The sequence below is a fragment of the Aplidium turbinatum genome, chromosome 17 (assembly GCF_918807975.1).
Source record: "Aplidium turbinatum chromosome 17, kaAplTurb1.1, whole genome shotgun sequence".
NCBI lineage: Eukaryota > Metazoa > Chordata > Ascidiacea > Aplousobranchia > Polyclinidae > Aplidium > Aplidium turbinatum.
The window spans coordinates 9,536,333-9,551,703 of record NC_137488.1 but is presented as its reverse complement, the minus strand read 5'-3'; the positions used below and the strand labels follow the sequence as shown (position 1 = coordinate 9,551,703).

At 31.4% G+C, this 15,371-nt stretch overlaps 2 non-coding genes across 2 annotated transcripts; one reads left to right on the top strand and one right to left on the bottom strand.

The window, feature by feature from the left end:
- Positions 1-1,108: 1,108 nt before the first annotated feature.
- On the bottom strand, positions 1,109-1,182 carry Trnai-aau (transfer RNA isoleucine (anticodon AAU)). Its single transcript has one exon. It is a non-coding gene; the product is annotated as a tRNA-Ile (tRNA).
- A 10,437-nt stretch (positions 1,183-11,619) lies between these two features.
- On the top strand, positions 11,620-11,693 carry Trnai-aau (transfer RNA isoleucine (anticodon AAU)). The gene has a single exon. It is a non-coding gene; the product is annotated as a tRNA-Ile (tRNA).
- Positions 11,694-15,371: the final 3,678 nt, after the last annotated feature.

The following is a 15,371-nucleotide window of genomic DNA, read 5'->3' as shown; positions in this document are numbered from 1 at the left end:
GACCCAAGGGTATTGACGGAAGTGGGTATTGACATCTTGTGGGTATTGACAGGGTATCACCACAGACAGGGTATTGACAAACTATATAGGTATATTCGGCGCGTGACATCACTCTATGATAGTATTGGTTTATTAAATATGATAAATAATAATTGTTTTTGAAACGCGTTCCTTTCTTATTTTTCGAATCTGTTAAGAGTGATATTAATGAAACCGTTTTGTTCTTCACAGCTGGTGGTGGTTAGGCGTAAAACTCTCATAAGCAGTTTTGTTGTGGATGCACGAACTCAGCCTGCTTCCTGAAGTAGACTTTTATAAACTAGCCTAGCAAGCAGCTGGTACAATACACTCTTAGTCAGTTAACATTATCTAGTTTTTCTTGTGTTGTTAGATTGTCAGAGTATGTTAGTAAAGTTTAGATGTGATAATTTGTACTGAAATATGTTAGCAAAGTTTAATATTGAGTTGGATATGGAATAGTTAAAGCTGAAACATAGCCCCAAAGTTGATTTTAATTAGATGTTGAATTGGTATAAAAACGTCAAGAAGGTTAGAAAGAATAGCGATTTGAAAGAATAGCGGTTTTAGTTGAGTGGTTTGTATTAAAAAGTTGATTTTGATTAGACGTTGAATCAGTGCAGAAAGAAGGTTAGAAAGAAAAACAGTTTTGGTTTAACGGATTACATTCAAATTACGTATGAGCGTTTGTAAATGACCTGATTTTAATTATTTTTCATCTTTGCAGGAAATAATCTATTGTTAAGTTGCGGGAAATGTAGGGCCTATTAATAATCCTTATATTTGATTTTAACACGAAAAATTAACATCAACACTCCAATGCGAAATGTTATATATGGACTACGCTACTCTACAATGCAGAAACATGGACACTGTCATCACAAATGGTTAAACAAGGAGGCTGCTCCGCCAGACCGACACTGATTGCAATAGCGAACAGCTCATCTTAAATTGGATACAAAATATAGCCTAATTCGAGGAAATTCTGAAGTTCGTTCAAACGCCAATGAAACTAGATTTTTTTTTTCATTTAGCTACTTCTTCTACTGAAAGAAATATACAAAGACTTTTTAAATCAAAATAAAATACATGGTCAGTACGGGGTTCGAACCCGCGACATTCGCGTTATTAGCACGACGCTCTAACCAACTGAGCTAACCGACCAGTTTTTTACTGGAAATCTTGTTGTTTAATAAAACCTATGTGCTGACGGACAATAGGTCTATTGGTTCGATTCCAGGTCTTTCCGAATACTGTGTTGCATTCTTATGGGGAGTGGATCTTTCGAGTTTCATAACTTGTCATTGATTGGTGGGATCTTTTGGTGATTTTATTGGTATATGAGGTTTCACTGTTGTTTGGAATGTTTAGGTTGATTGAACATTTCGTTGTACTTTGATGAATCTTTTAATCAGTGGAATTGTTTTAGTTCATTGTAAGGCAAAACCCATGACTTGACCGAAAAAACTTAATAAATACTGCATTTAATTATCTTGAACACTAATAAATACTGCATTTAATCATCTTGAACACTAATAAATATTGCATTTTATCATCTTTTCAGTTAATGTTGGTTTCAGTAAACCTTTATTTCACCAGGTCTTCGTTTCGCTGTAACAGCGGCTTCAGCTAAAACTTTATGGTAAGGTTTGATAAATGTAACTAGCCTGGAGTAATAGCTTGGTCAAAACAACATAACTTTAGGCTTATCATGCAGGAATAAATTTTACACTTTTATTTTAGATGATGCTAATACCAGCTAAACAATCAACATTTCTTTTAAACAACGAGAACACCCAAATGAACAGCTATAGAACAAATTGTTGCAACGTATACTTCTACAATCTGAGGACTGGAAAAAAATCAACAAACCTAGCGCAATCTACATCACAAATTGTTACCTTAAGACAAGCATAAAAAAAATACAAACTCCAGCAGAATGAGAGCACAAATTTTGCAACACGTAATGACACCTGCTGATAAAAACACACAAACAAATATCCAAACACAGATTTTAACGTTACAAATTTTGCAACACGTAATGACACCTGCTGATAAAAACATACAAACAAATCTCCAAACACAGATTTTAACGTTACAAATTATACAACAGAAACTTGTGATATTTTGTTATAGTTTTTTAAGCTTGTAAAAATAAAATTGCAATTTGTTGAAAATATTTTTTAAGTTTGTAAAAGAAAACTTAAGTTTGTCACTTAACATAATTTTGCATGTGTATGTTTTCATGTGTTAAACTTTCAGATTATAATTTGTTAAAACTATTTTTTTATGTTCAGTTTGTAAGTTATGGAACTTATAAGTTTGTAGTTTGTAAAACTATTTTTTTAAGTTGTAAATTATGGAACTTAAACGTTTGTTAAAACTAATTTTCAGTTGTAAATTATGGAACATAAAGTTTGCATCTCGTTAGTTAATGTTTTTTTTTTAAATTTATCAATCATACAAGCTGAAAGTTTGTAGCTTGTTAAAAATATTTTTGGTTGTTGGTTTGTGCAATTAAAAGTTTGTGATTTGTTAAAACTATTTTTCAGTTTAATAAAAGTTGAGTTTGTGAATAATTTTCGTGTTTATGTTATTAGAATAAAACTTTTAGTTTACGATTTGTCAAAACTACTTTTTAGTTTGTAAAACAAAACTTAACTATTTTTTTTTTATTTAAAATAATTTTTCATGTTTATGTTATTAGAATAAAACTTTTAGTTTACGATTTGTAAAAACTACTTTCTAGTTTGTAAAATAAAACTTAACTATTTTTTTGTTTAAATTAATTTTTCGTGTGTATCTTATTAGAATAAAACTTTATGATTTATTAAAATTATTTTTTTTTAGTTTTGTAAGTTGCAGAACTAACATTTTTAATTTCTTATTTTTTTTTCGTGCTAATGTTTTAAAAAAGTTTTAGTTTACAGTTTGTTGAAATAATTTTGTTTTCAGTTTTAAATTATGGAACTTAAAAGTTTGTAGTTTGTTAAAAGTATTTTTTAGTTGTTGGTTTTTGCAATGAAAAGTTTATGATTTATTAAAATTTTTTTTTTTTTCAGTTTTGTAAGTTACACAACTAACATTTTTAATTTCTTAAAATTTTTATCGTGTTAATGTTTTAAAAAGTTTTAGTGTACAGTTTGTTGAAATAATTTTTTTTTATTTCTCTCAAGAATAATACATCCGCTTATTTACTCTTTTCTTTTTAAGATAAAGTATTTCCAGCAACCATAAGCTTACTCCCAGCAACCTTAAGCGTATTTCCAGCAACTTAAAGCACACTTATGATTTGCAAACTCTTAAATTGTTTTTATAATCTTAATCTAAAAATCATAAAACACTTTGGATGTGTCTCATGAGACTTTTAAATGACAACACTGTTTACTTAGGGTTTCACCTCCATTCGGTTCTGAAGGTTTTGTTGTTGAGCTGTTGGATCCGTGATCGATCCCACGCTTACATTTTTAAAACGGATTAGTGTCTTGTTTATACTATGGTCACAAGTATTTTTTTTTTCACATTTTCAACCCCTGTTATTTTTGTTAAACACACGCATGGTTTACTTTGTAGATGATAAAATTTTATACTAGTAGCCTAGTTTTATGAAGCATATTACTTTAAGTGATTTATATTTTCTACCTGCTACAACTACAATTTAATTTCACATTCATTCTTAGCGATTTAGAGATTACTTATGTATATTCTTTCTATTCCATAAGTACAATTCATCTGTAAAGATAATAATTACCTATAACTAACTGTTTTGAAATAACAACACATTATTTTTGAATGGTGGTAAGTTGTATTGCATAAATCAGTCTTAATGCTGTTTTATTAAAAACGTCTTTGGTAGGCTTCATATGCGTTGCATTTTACAAACTCCAGAACCACTCCACAAGATTGTTTAAGAAACAGAAGAAGTCACGGAGTTGCATTGTTTTGATGAAATGCTTTGACGGGTAAAAATTTTGTAGTATTGACGTAAATTTACCATTCAAGGGTTGGTAGTTTATAAGTTTATAACACAAGATTCACTTTAGTTTCCTTGTTGACTTGCATAAGTAACTAATCAATGTTGTTTTATGAACTTTCATGACAGGTTGCTGTTTCGTTAGGGTTCTTCAGTTTTATAACGCTCAGTGCTTAAACTGTTTTGTAATTATATCTTACCTAATATGTAACCTCTAACAAATATACCAAACTATTTTATCACATTGAAAGATGTTTTTCTAGTAACCCATTGTTTTATACGTTCTATATGCCTCTAACTTTATGTAATGATTTTTCCACATCTACTTATAACCTAATTTCAGTGAGGTAGGTACATTTAAGCCAACAACTTTCTATGAGTATCAATCCACAACTAAATTTTTTCACTTCAATTCATTGCTGGGTGAAAGCACACAAGCAGATCTCGGAAACAAAAGATTATTTTATACCAGTCCTAATACATTGTCTTGTATTACATCCAAACTTCAAAATTTATCTGTTACACTGATTGATTTGTATAAAAACGAACCCATAGTTCCTTAATTCCTATCAAATTCGTCTAACGAAGTGGATCTTACAACTTAATCGCTTCCCTTAATTGGATGACACCCTTTAATAACAGTGGCGTATCCTGGTTGGTTGAGCAAGGGAAGCAATAAAAGTCGTGGGGAATCAGAGCGTGCCGAAGGCACGTGTTTTCTAAGGGTGTCCGGGGCATGCCCCCCCCCCGGAAATCTTTTTGCAAAATTACTCTCAAATAATGGATTAATGTGCTTTCTGGAAACACTTTTAGGGTAATGTTTGTATAAAATTTATAAGCAGATAAACAGCTATTAACTTATTAAAGGTAGCTCTTACACACGAACGGGCAAAAAATGCGGCTAAAATTGGAAAACACCAAAAATTCAGCTACAGCTAACTACTGCTGTAGTAGCTTAAGCCAGAATTTATTTCAGTCAAGTTTAGCCTAGACATCACATATCCTGTCTTATGCCAAAGTCTATCCAGCCAGGATAGCAGTGTAAAGCCAACATTTGGCTCAAACTTTTGCTTACAAGGCCGATATTATAACCATAACAGCGCTTTAAATTTTTTAATTTCAACCCACGGGCGCAATATCCAACAAAGCAGAGTTGCCAGATTATGATAAGGTCTAAAAACTAAAATAATACAAAAAAAGACCAAAAATAAGGAAAATATTAGACAAAAAGGAAAAATGGATATATTTACCTGTTTCTATTAAAAATAATAAAATGCACATAGATTTTATGACTTTTAGCGGATTTCAATAAATTGAAGCAAAAATAATTCTGCAAGTATAGCCCGAAAAATAGCAAGTATAAAAGGACTGTAGTGGATGAGTTTTAATCCGCCACATTACGAGTATTAAACAAGTATAGAACATATATTGAACAATGGTGAACATGGTTTCATCTGGTAAGGTTACAATATTTGAGAAATATTCATTATTATTATGCATTTTGAAGAATTAATTCAACAAAACAGCCTAATTTGAGGAATTTGGCCAATCTGGTAACCCTGCGACAGGGAAGCGATTGAAAAATTGCTTCCGTGGATTAGTTAAAAGAAACGTAACTCGCGCAAACTTTGCTCTGCTTTTTTTCCTTAGTCTCTCACTTGTTTCTTAGTATAGCAAACACGAGAGCAAGGGAAGCGATACGAATGTTTGCTTCCGTAAGCTTCCAACTTTTTTGAAATTAAAACCGAGCTGAAATTACACGGGGACAGGAGTTAGAAACCGTTCTAATTTGTATTCAGGTCAAGAAATTACGAAACCGTTTTATTGAAAAATATAATTTTCTCTTTTTTGAATTTTGACAGGGGAAGCAATGCTTCCCTTGCTTCCATTGAGGATACGCCCCTGTTTAATAAACTGCTAGCATCTCCTGTTTGAAAAGCTTAGGCACCTGCTATAGCACATAATTTCATGATCACGAGTTTTCACAGTTGAATTATGACTTTAAACGTCTTTGTTTTATCATAGTCAAAACATTTTTTAAATGAAATTGCAATAAACTGTTTTATGTTGTTTAAAACAGACGTAATATAACAATTTTTAGTTTGGTCATGCGTACTGAACACTAAGTTAAGGTGTTGATCTTAAGAACCAATGAACTAAAGTCCGCGTGGGATCGAAATCCCACATCTAGTATTTCGATTTTTGGGTTAATGTTTAGCACTTAATTCTGTTTGTTTTGTTTCTTAACCTCACGTCAGTTGCTTGTACACACGGTTGTGGTTTTTCTTAATCACAACAAGATTCACTTTTTCACATAAAAAACATAGACATCTAAAAATTTGCCAATAAGTCCCTTTTGTTTGCTCAGATTCCGACATAAATAGATGAAAAATCGCTTTACCTTTGATCTATTTTACTATTTTCTGACAAACAATCAGGTTTTAGCAACACTTTTGCAACAACTTATTAGGTTTTTACGTGTTTTCTAGCTACAATCTACTTATCACGAGTTTACTTATAATAAAAACGGTGGATAAAAATAAAGAAACTCAAGTTAGAATGATGTAACCTTCGTGATTTGCGATAATTTTGTGCCTACAAAATGTCAATTTTGAAACTGAATCAAAATTAAACACATATAACGAATAACATTTTACTTGTTTGTATACAGAAATACCAAAAGTATTAATTATTTCCAACCATATAACGCCATCCATTCGTTTAGAATCGACATAACCCATTTTTTTAAAACAAGTCTGAACACGATTTATATGAAATTAGCGGTTTATTTTAAATCGATTACAATATCGTTTCAAATTGATTTTGTGGCAAAAATGTTTATTTATTTACATCACGTAAAAGTACGATTTTTTTTTTCATTGTGTTATTGTTTGGCAAATTTTTGTTAATATCTCCGCCTCTTGTGTAACTTAAGTGTTTTACAAGATCTAAACAAAAATCAAGCAGTCTGATGCATTTCATGGTAACTTTTCAACAGGTCTAAACCGGTTTTGATGAAAATATGCTTGAAAACACATGATGATGCTTTATTAAATGATCCACGTTTATCACCACGAGCCAAACCAGTTGCAATAATTTTGTTTCACAACATCAAAAAACTTTGTGTTCGTAGATTTTAACAATTGTTTGGTCTGTAATCGACTTTACCGGTTTGTTTACCATCAACTTACGTTTAAACATAAAAAAATTACTTGAACGTTCTACTTGGATACATAGTACCATAGCATTTACGCGTGATGATTACTTTTAACAACTGCAAACCAATGACACCAATTTATTCAACAGATCCATTAAGCAAAGATTTGTTTATCATTATCCGCAACTATTTCTATTGTCTTTTCACCATTGAATCAGTTCCTCAGACTTTCTTTTGTCGTATGTTGTGTAATGTTTAATTCTTAAAAATATGTTATTTGAACAATTTTCCGCTTTTATGCTTATCCTCATGTCAAACAAATTGCTTGTGAAGACCGTATATTTTAATAGTTTCCATATTTTAGTAAAGATTTCCATGTTTCATTTAACTCTTTTATCTTACCCCTACATCTAAACTTATTGTTTGGTTCCTCTTGAACTGTCTTTTGGTCACATGTTCCTGGTGCTTCATCTTTATTACCTTATCTCACTTAGAATACACTGGTTTGTGGTTAGTCTATTTAATACTAATACACCTGGTACTAATTATTACTTCCAGACAGTAGATTCATCCTCTTTATCTTCACTTAATCTTACAGTACAACGGCTTTAATCTCTTCCAAACTCCTCTTCTTTAGTCTTTCTCTGATCTTATTGGCTCAAAACGTAATAAGTTTACCAACTAGTCTTTCTGTCTTTACATATCCATGGTATTTTACCGCCACTCGTGTGTTTTTCAGATATAAATCCAAAGGTAAAGCTTAAATTTTGTGTAACATTTTCAAAATAACGTCAAACGATTTTTTAAGACATGTACAAAATATCATCAAATTGTGTTTGATCCTAGAAACAAATAGGAAAAAAAAATGTATATCTACGTAATACTTTTCACTAAACACAGATGCAAAATTGTTAAATCACTCAGCTTTGATGATCACTGTCTGTTACACAACAACAATCTATCTTTTGCTTGAGTAAACGTTTTTTTTTTTTTTTTAGATAAGTCACAATATCTGTACACACCTTTCCACAGTGATTGTCTACCAAAGTGGTGCTCCTTCCACAACACTTGTTCGAAATATTTGTGGTGACGTACTTGTATTTAATATGATTATGATATGCTAACTGTAAGCTATCAGTGTAACAGATAAATTTTGAAGTTTGGATGTAATACAAGACAATGTATTAGGACTGGTATAAAATAATCTTTTGTTTCCGAGATCTGCTTGTGTGCTTTCACCCAGCAATGAATTGAAGTGAAAAAATTTAGTTGTGGATTGATACTCATAGAAAGTTGTTGGCTTAAATGTACCTACCTCACTGAAATTAGGTTATAAGTAGATGTGGAAAAATCATTACATAAAGTTAGAGGCATATAGAACGTATAAAACAATGGGTTACTAGAAAAACATCTTTCAATGTGATAAAATAGTTTGGTATATTTGTTAGAGGTTACATATTAGGTAAGATATAATTACAAAACAGTTTAAGCACTGAGCGTTATAAAACTGAAGAACCCTAACGAAACAGCAACCTGTCATGAAAGTTCATAAAACAACATTGATTAGTTACTTATGCAAGTCAACAAGGAAACTAAAGTGAATCTTGTGTTATAAACTTATAAACTACCAACCCTTGAATGGTAAATTTACGTCAATACTACAAAATTTTTACCCGTCAAAGCATTTCATCAAAACAATGCAACTCCGTGACTTCTTCTGTTTCTTAAACAATCTTGTGGAGTGGTTCTGGAGTTTGTAAAATGCAACGCATATGAAGCCTACCAAAGACGTTTTTAATAAAACAGCATTAAGACTGATTTATGCAATACAACTTACCACCATTCAAAAATAATGTGTTGTTATTTCAAAACAGTTAGTTATAGGTAATTATTATCTTTACAGATGAATTGTACTTATGGAATAGAAAGAATATACATAAGTAATCTCTAAATCGCTAAGAATGAATGTGAAATTAAATTGTAGTTGTAGCAGGTAGAAAATATAAATCACTTAAAGTAATATGCTTCATAAAACTAGGCTACTAGTATAAAATTTTATCATCTACAAAGTAAACCATGCGTGTGTTTAACAAAAATAACAGGGGTTGAAAATGTGAAAAAAAAAATACTTGTGACCATAGTATAAACAAGACACTAATCCGTTTTAAAAATGTAAGCGTGGGATCGATCACGGATCCAACAGCTCAACAACAAAACCTTCAGAACCGAATGGAGGTGAAACCCTAAGTAAACAGTGTTGTCATTTAAAAGTCTCATGAGACACATCCAAAGTGTTTTATGATTTTTAGATTAAGATTATAAAAACAATTTAAGAGTTTGCAAATCATAAGTGTGCTTTAAGTTGCTGGAAATACGCTTAAGGTTGCTGGGAGTAAGCTTATGGTTGCTGGAAATACTTTATCTTAAAAAGAAAAGAGTAAATAAGCGGATGTATTATTCTTGAGAGAAATAAAAAAAAATTATTTCAACAAACTGTACACTAAAACTTTTTAAAACATTAACACGATAAAAATTTTAAGAAATTAAAAATGTTAGTTGTGTAACTTACAAAACTGAAAAAAAAAAAAATTTTAATAAATCATAAACTTTTCATTGCAAAAACCAACAACTAAAAAATACTTTTAACAAACTACAAACTTTTAAGTTCCATAATTTAAAACTGAAAACAAAATTATTTCAACAAACTGTAAACTAAAACTTTTTTAAAACATTAGCACGAAAAAAAAATAAGAAATTAAAAATGTTAGTTCTGCAACTTACAAAACTAAAAAAAAATAATTTTAATAAATCATAAAGTTTTATTCTAATAAGATACACACGAAAAATTAATTTAAACAAAAAAATAGTTAAGTTTTATTTTACAAACTAGAAAGTAGTTTTTACAAATCGTAAACTAAAAGTTTTATTCTAATAACATAAACATGAAAAATTATTTTAAATAAAAAAAAAATAGTTAAGTTTTGTTTTACAAACTAAAAAGTAGTTTTGACAAATCGTAAACTAAAAGTTTTATTCTAATAACATAAACACGAAAATTATTCACAAACTCAACTTTTATTAAACTGAAAAATAGTTTTAACAAATCACAAACTTTTAATTGCACAAACCAACAACCAAAAATATTTTTAACAAGCTACAAACTTTCAGCTTGTATGATTGATAAATTTAAAAAAAAAACATTAACTAACGAGATGCAAACTTTATGTTCCATAATTTACAACTGAAAATTAGTTTTAACAAACGTTTAAGTTCCATAATTTACAACTTAAAAAAATAGTTTTACAAACTACAAACTTATAAGTTCCATAACTTACAAACTGAACATAAAAAAATAGTTTTAACAAATTATAATCTGAAAGTTTAACACATGAAAACATACACATGCAAAATTATGTTAAGTGACAAACTTAAGTTTTCTTTTACAAACTTAAAAAATATTTTCAACAAATTGCAATTTTATTTTTACAAGCTTAAAAAACTATAACAAAATATCACAAGTTTCTGTTGTATAATTTGTAACGTTAAAATCTGTGTTTGGAGATTTGTTTGTATGTTTTTATCAGCAGGTGTCATTACGTGTTGCAAAATTTGTAACGTTAAAATCTGTGTTTGGATATTTGTTTGTGTGTTTTTATCAGCAGGTGTCATTACGTGTTGCAAAATTTGTGCTCTCATTCTGCTGGAGTTTGTATTTTTTTTATGCTTGTCTTAAGGTAACAATTTGTGATGTAGATTGCGCTAGGTTTGTTGATTTTTTTCCAGTCCTCAGATTGTAGAAGTATACGTTGCAACAATTTGTTCTATAGCTGTTCATTTGGGTGTTCTCGTTGTTTAAAAGAAATGTTGATTGTTTAGCTGGTATTAGCATCATCTAAAATAAAAGTGTAAAATTTATTCCTGCATGATAAGCCTAAAGTTATGTTGTTTTGACCAAGCTATTACTCCAGGCTAGTTACATTTATCAAACCTTACCATAAAGTTTTAGCTGAAGCCGCTGTTACAGCGAAACGAAGACCTGGTGAAATAAAGGTTTACTGAAACCAACATTAACTGAAAAGATGATAAAATGCAATATTTATTAGTGTTCAAGATGATTAAATGCAGTATTTATTAGTGTTCAAGATAATTAAATGCAGTATTTATTAAGTTTTTTCGGTCAAGTCATGGGTTTTGCCTTACAATGAACTAAAACAATTCCACTGATTAAAAGATTCATCAAAGTACAACGAAATGTTCAATCAACCTAAACATTCCAAACAACAGTGAAACCTCATATACCAATAAAATCACCAAAAGATCCCACCAATCAATGACAAGTTATGAAACTCGAAAGATCCACTCCCCATAAGAATGCAACACAGTATTCGGAAAGACCTGGAATCGAACCAATAGACCTATTGTCCGTCAGCACATAGGTTTTATTAAACAACAAGATTTCCAGTAAAAAACTGGTCGGTTAGCTCAGTTGGTTAGAGCGTCGTGCTAATAACGCGAATGTCGCGGGTTCGAACCCCGTACTGACCATGTATTTTATTTTGATTTAAAAAGTCTTTGTATATTTCTTTCAGTAGAAGAAGTAGCTAAATGAAAAAAAAAATCTAGTTTCATTGGCGTTTGAACGAACTTCAGAATTTCCTCGAATTAGGCTATATTTTGTATCCAATTTAAGATGAGCTGTTCGCTATTGCAATCAGTGTCGGTCTGGCGGAGCAGCCTCCTTGTTTAACCATTTGTGATGACAGTGTCCATGTTTCTGCATTGTAGAGTAGCGTAGTCCATATATAACATTTCGCATTTCGCTTTGGAGTGTTGATGTTAATTTTTCGTGTTAAAATCAAATATAAGGATTATTAATAGGCCCTACATTTCCCGCAACTTAACAATAGATTATTTCCTGCAAAGATGAAAAATAATTAAAATCAGGTCATTTACAAACGCTCATACGTAATTTGAATGTAATCCGTTAAACCAAAACTGTTTTTCTTTCTAACCTTCTTTCTGCACTGATTCAACGTCTAATCAAAATCTACTTTTTAATACAAACCACTCAACTAAAACCGCTATTCTTTCAAATCGCTATTCTTTCTAACCTTCTTGACGTTTTTATACCAATTCAACATCTAATTAAAATCAACTTTGGGGATATGTTTCAGCTTTAATTATTCCATATCCAACTCAATATTAAACTTTGCTAACATATTTCAGTACAAATTATCACATCTAAACTTTACTAACATACTCTGACAATCTAACAACACAAGAAAAACTAGATAATGTTAACTGACTAAGAGTGTATTGTACCAGCTGCTTGCTAGGCTAGTTTATAAAAGTCTACTTCAGGAAGCAGGCTGAGTTCGTGCATCCACAACAAAACTGCTTATGAGAGTTTTACGCCTAACCACCACCAGCTGTGAAGAACAAAACGGTTTCATTAATATCACTCTTAACAGATTCGAAAAATAAGAAAGGAACGCGTTTCAAAAACAATTATTATTTATCATATTTAATAAACCAATACTATCATAGAGTGATGTCACGCGCCGAATATACCTATATAGTTTGTCAATACCCTGTCTGTGGTGATACCCTGTCAATACCCACAAGATGTCAATACCCACTTCCGTCAATACCCTTGGGTCTACCTTTGGTGCTACTTCCGGTGATACCGATGGGGTTTCTAGGACACATGATTAACTACTATTTGGATAAGAACATAAAACGGTCGAATGGCGTGGAAGACTCTGGGATAGCTATTTCTTGGAATTATCAATCTGTTGACTGCGACGGCTTGGTCAATACGTAGGTGATCTTAGTGATGTAAATGAGAAGCTGTTTTTATTTCATACTACAAGGGTGTAATTTCGGTTTAGCATTTATTGGACTATTAATTCCAATGTTGGTGGCGCAACGGATAAGGCGTTGGCTTTCCAATTATGCAAACCTGGTTCGACTCCCGGCTTCAGCTGGTTGTTGAAAACACCGCTCACTTCTACCCAGGGTGTAATAAATTGGGTGGGCGTAGTTGCTGAAGTAAAGGCGGCCGAGAGAAAGGAACTGGCCACCCTACTCTCCTTAGTGCCGAAAGCTTAGTACAATGAGAACCTTATCTTCTCATACCCGACACTTGAATCAAGTATGGGACCCCCCTTTACCTTTATTCATTGGAACGAACGCTAAAAATCAAAATCAATGGGCTACGGTAAAGGACGACGATTTACGCAACAAGTTTTGCTTTACTGAATAACCAATAAACAACGATGTTTAGTTAGTGACGAAGCTTGTTTCAAATTGTGGCATTTTGTTTGTTTAAGCTTTTGCAGTATCTTAACCACCTACAATGTAGGCTACAATGATGAAATCATCCATGGACATGTCGCTACACGCCACAATGAAATATATATCGACCAACAAATAAAACAGCAAACATCAGTCAAGTTTGAATGTTTGCTAAAAATGATTGGAAGTTAGTTCGACAATGCAATATATAAGCCTACGTTGGTGATACAAAGTTCATTAATCATGCCACAGCAAGACCACCAATACGATGGCTCGACAACATCCAGGCATTGACTGAACTCGAACTCAATTTGGCGACTGCGCGCTAGCCCACAACCGTGACTCACGGAAACAGACGACCCATGTTGGTGCGTAACCTGTTTCAAGCGGAGATGGCGACTGAATAATAAGAGGCCAAAAAGTTTTGAATAGCAAAAACTGATAGTTTTAATAAATAAAATGCACAAACACAAATGTGCACACAAGCACATAAAATTGCATGTCATGCTGTATGTGGAAGTTATTTTCTAGTTCACTTTTGTTAATAATTTTCAAAGTTTAATGGTTTTACCAAAGAACAAGCTGTCATAAATTACGTAAAACTGCTTGTAACACGTGTTTTTATTTATAAATTTTCAACAATGCAGCAAGGCAAATATTAGTTTAATAGTTTCAGTGTCCTAGCACTTTTAATATCATTTAACGTCAGCTAAATCCTTATGCGATTATATGAGGTCAACAAAAAATGATGGCTAACCGTGCTTGTGCTGATGACTAAACGTAGCTTATAGAAAAATGGTTCGAATAGGTTTTCTGCAAATTAAAAATAAGAGACTTGCAAAGGCAGATTGTAGCTTACTGTTATGGTATGTAAAACAAGAGAGATTTGTGCGGAGAACATATAAAAGTTATATTTTTTTAATGTAACTCAGCTTACTTCCGACTTTGAGGTCACCACTTGATCAATTAGTTCAATCATGGTTACTTGGAGGTGTTTTTTTACATTAGTTAAACGTAAGCTAATGATTAATATCCTGAACACTCTTTGAGGGCTTTTAATAAATTGTGATAGCAAAACGTAGGTTATCTTGGTTTTGCATATTGATTTTTCTTGTTCAGTTATGTAATTTAAAAGTTTTGTCATTTATTTTTAGCTTTTTCGATTAATGACATACAAGCTGGCAGTTGAATGAATGCTTAGCCAATAACTTTTTGATCCATTTTGTTTTCAGATGACTTTTGTGCATCAATTATAGAGCCAAGCTTTTGCAGCAAATTCTTTTTATGCAAAGATGAATTGTCTAAGTACCAGCACATAACTTAAAGTTGAATTGAACTTAAACGTAAAGTTTTAAATTGATGGTAAGTGGTGAAGTGGAAAGTGTGAAAAAGAGGTATTGGAAAATGCATTCGTCAACAAGCGCAAAACAGTTGATTGCAAAGTTTTGCGACAATTTTAAAATTAGGTATTTTAACAATTTCAAAATTGCAATTAATTTATAAACTTTTTGAAATTCAATACGCTAAACATGAAAATTAATTCCCCTTCTTCAACTTTAACAGAGAAATCTAGGTCGGTTGGCAATTCATTTATAGATATATAAAAAGCGTAATTTAAACAAATATAGCCTACTATCTACATGTTTTGATGAGTTTCACGTTCAGCGCACTTTGGAAGAATGTCATCAAAGTCATGCTGTACTGGATTGTTAAAAATTGAAATCATTTAAACGGAAGATGTGGTTGTCACTGTTCCATTGCCAATGAGAATTTACAATTTCAAACTATCACTTTTAGACACCGAGTCTTGTTTTCTTAGAATACGACATTTGTCTTTCCTTAATATCTAAACGTCAACTTTCTCTTTGTGATAAAATTTAAAAGTGTGGTATATGAAAAGGAATAAGAATGAAATATTTCTATAGT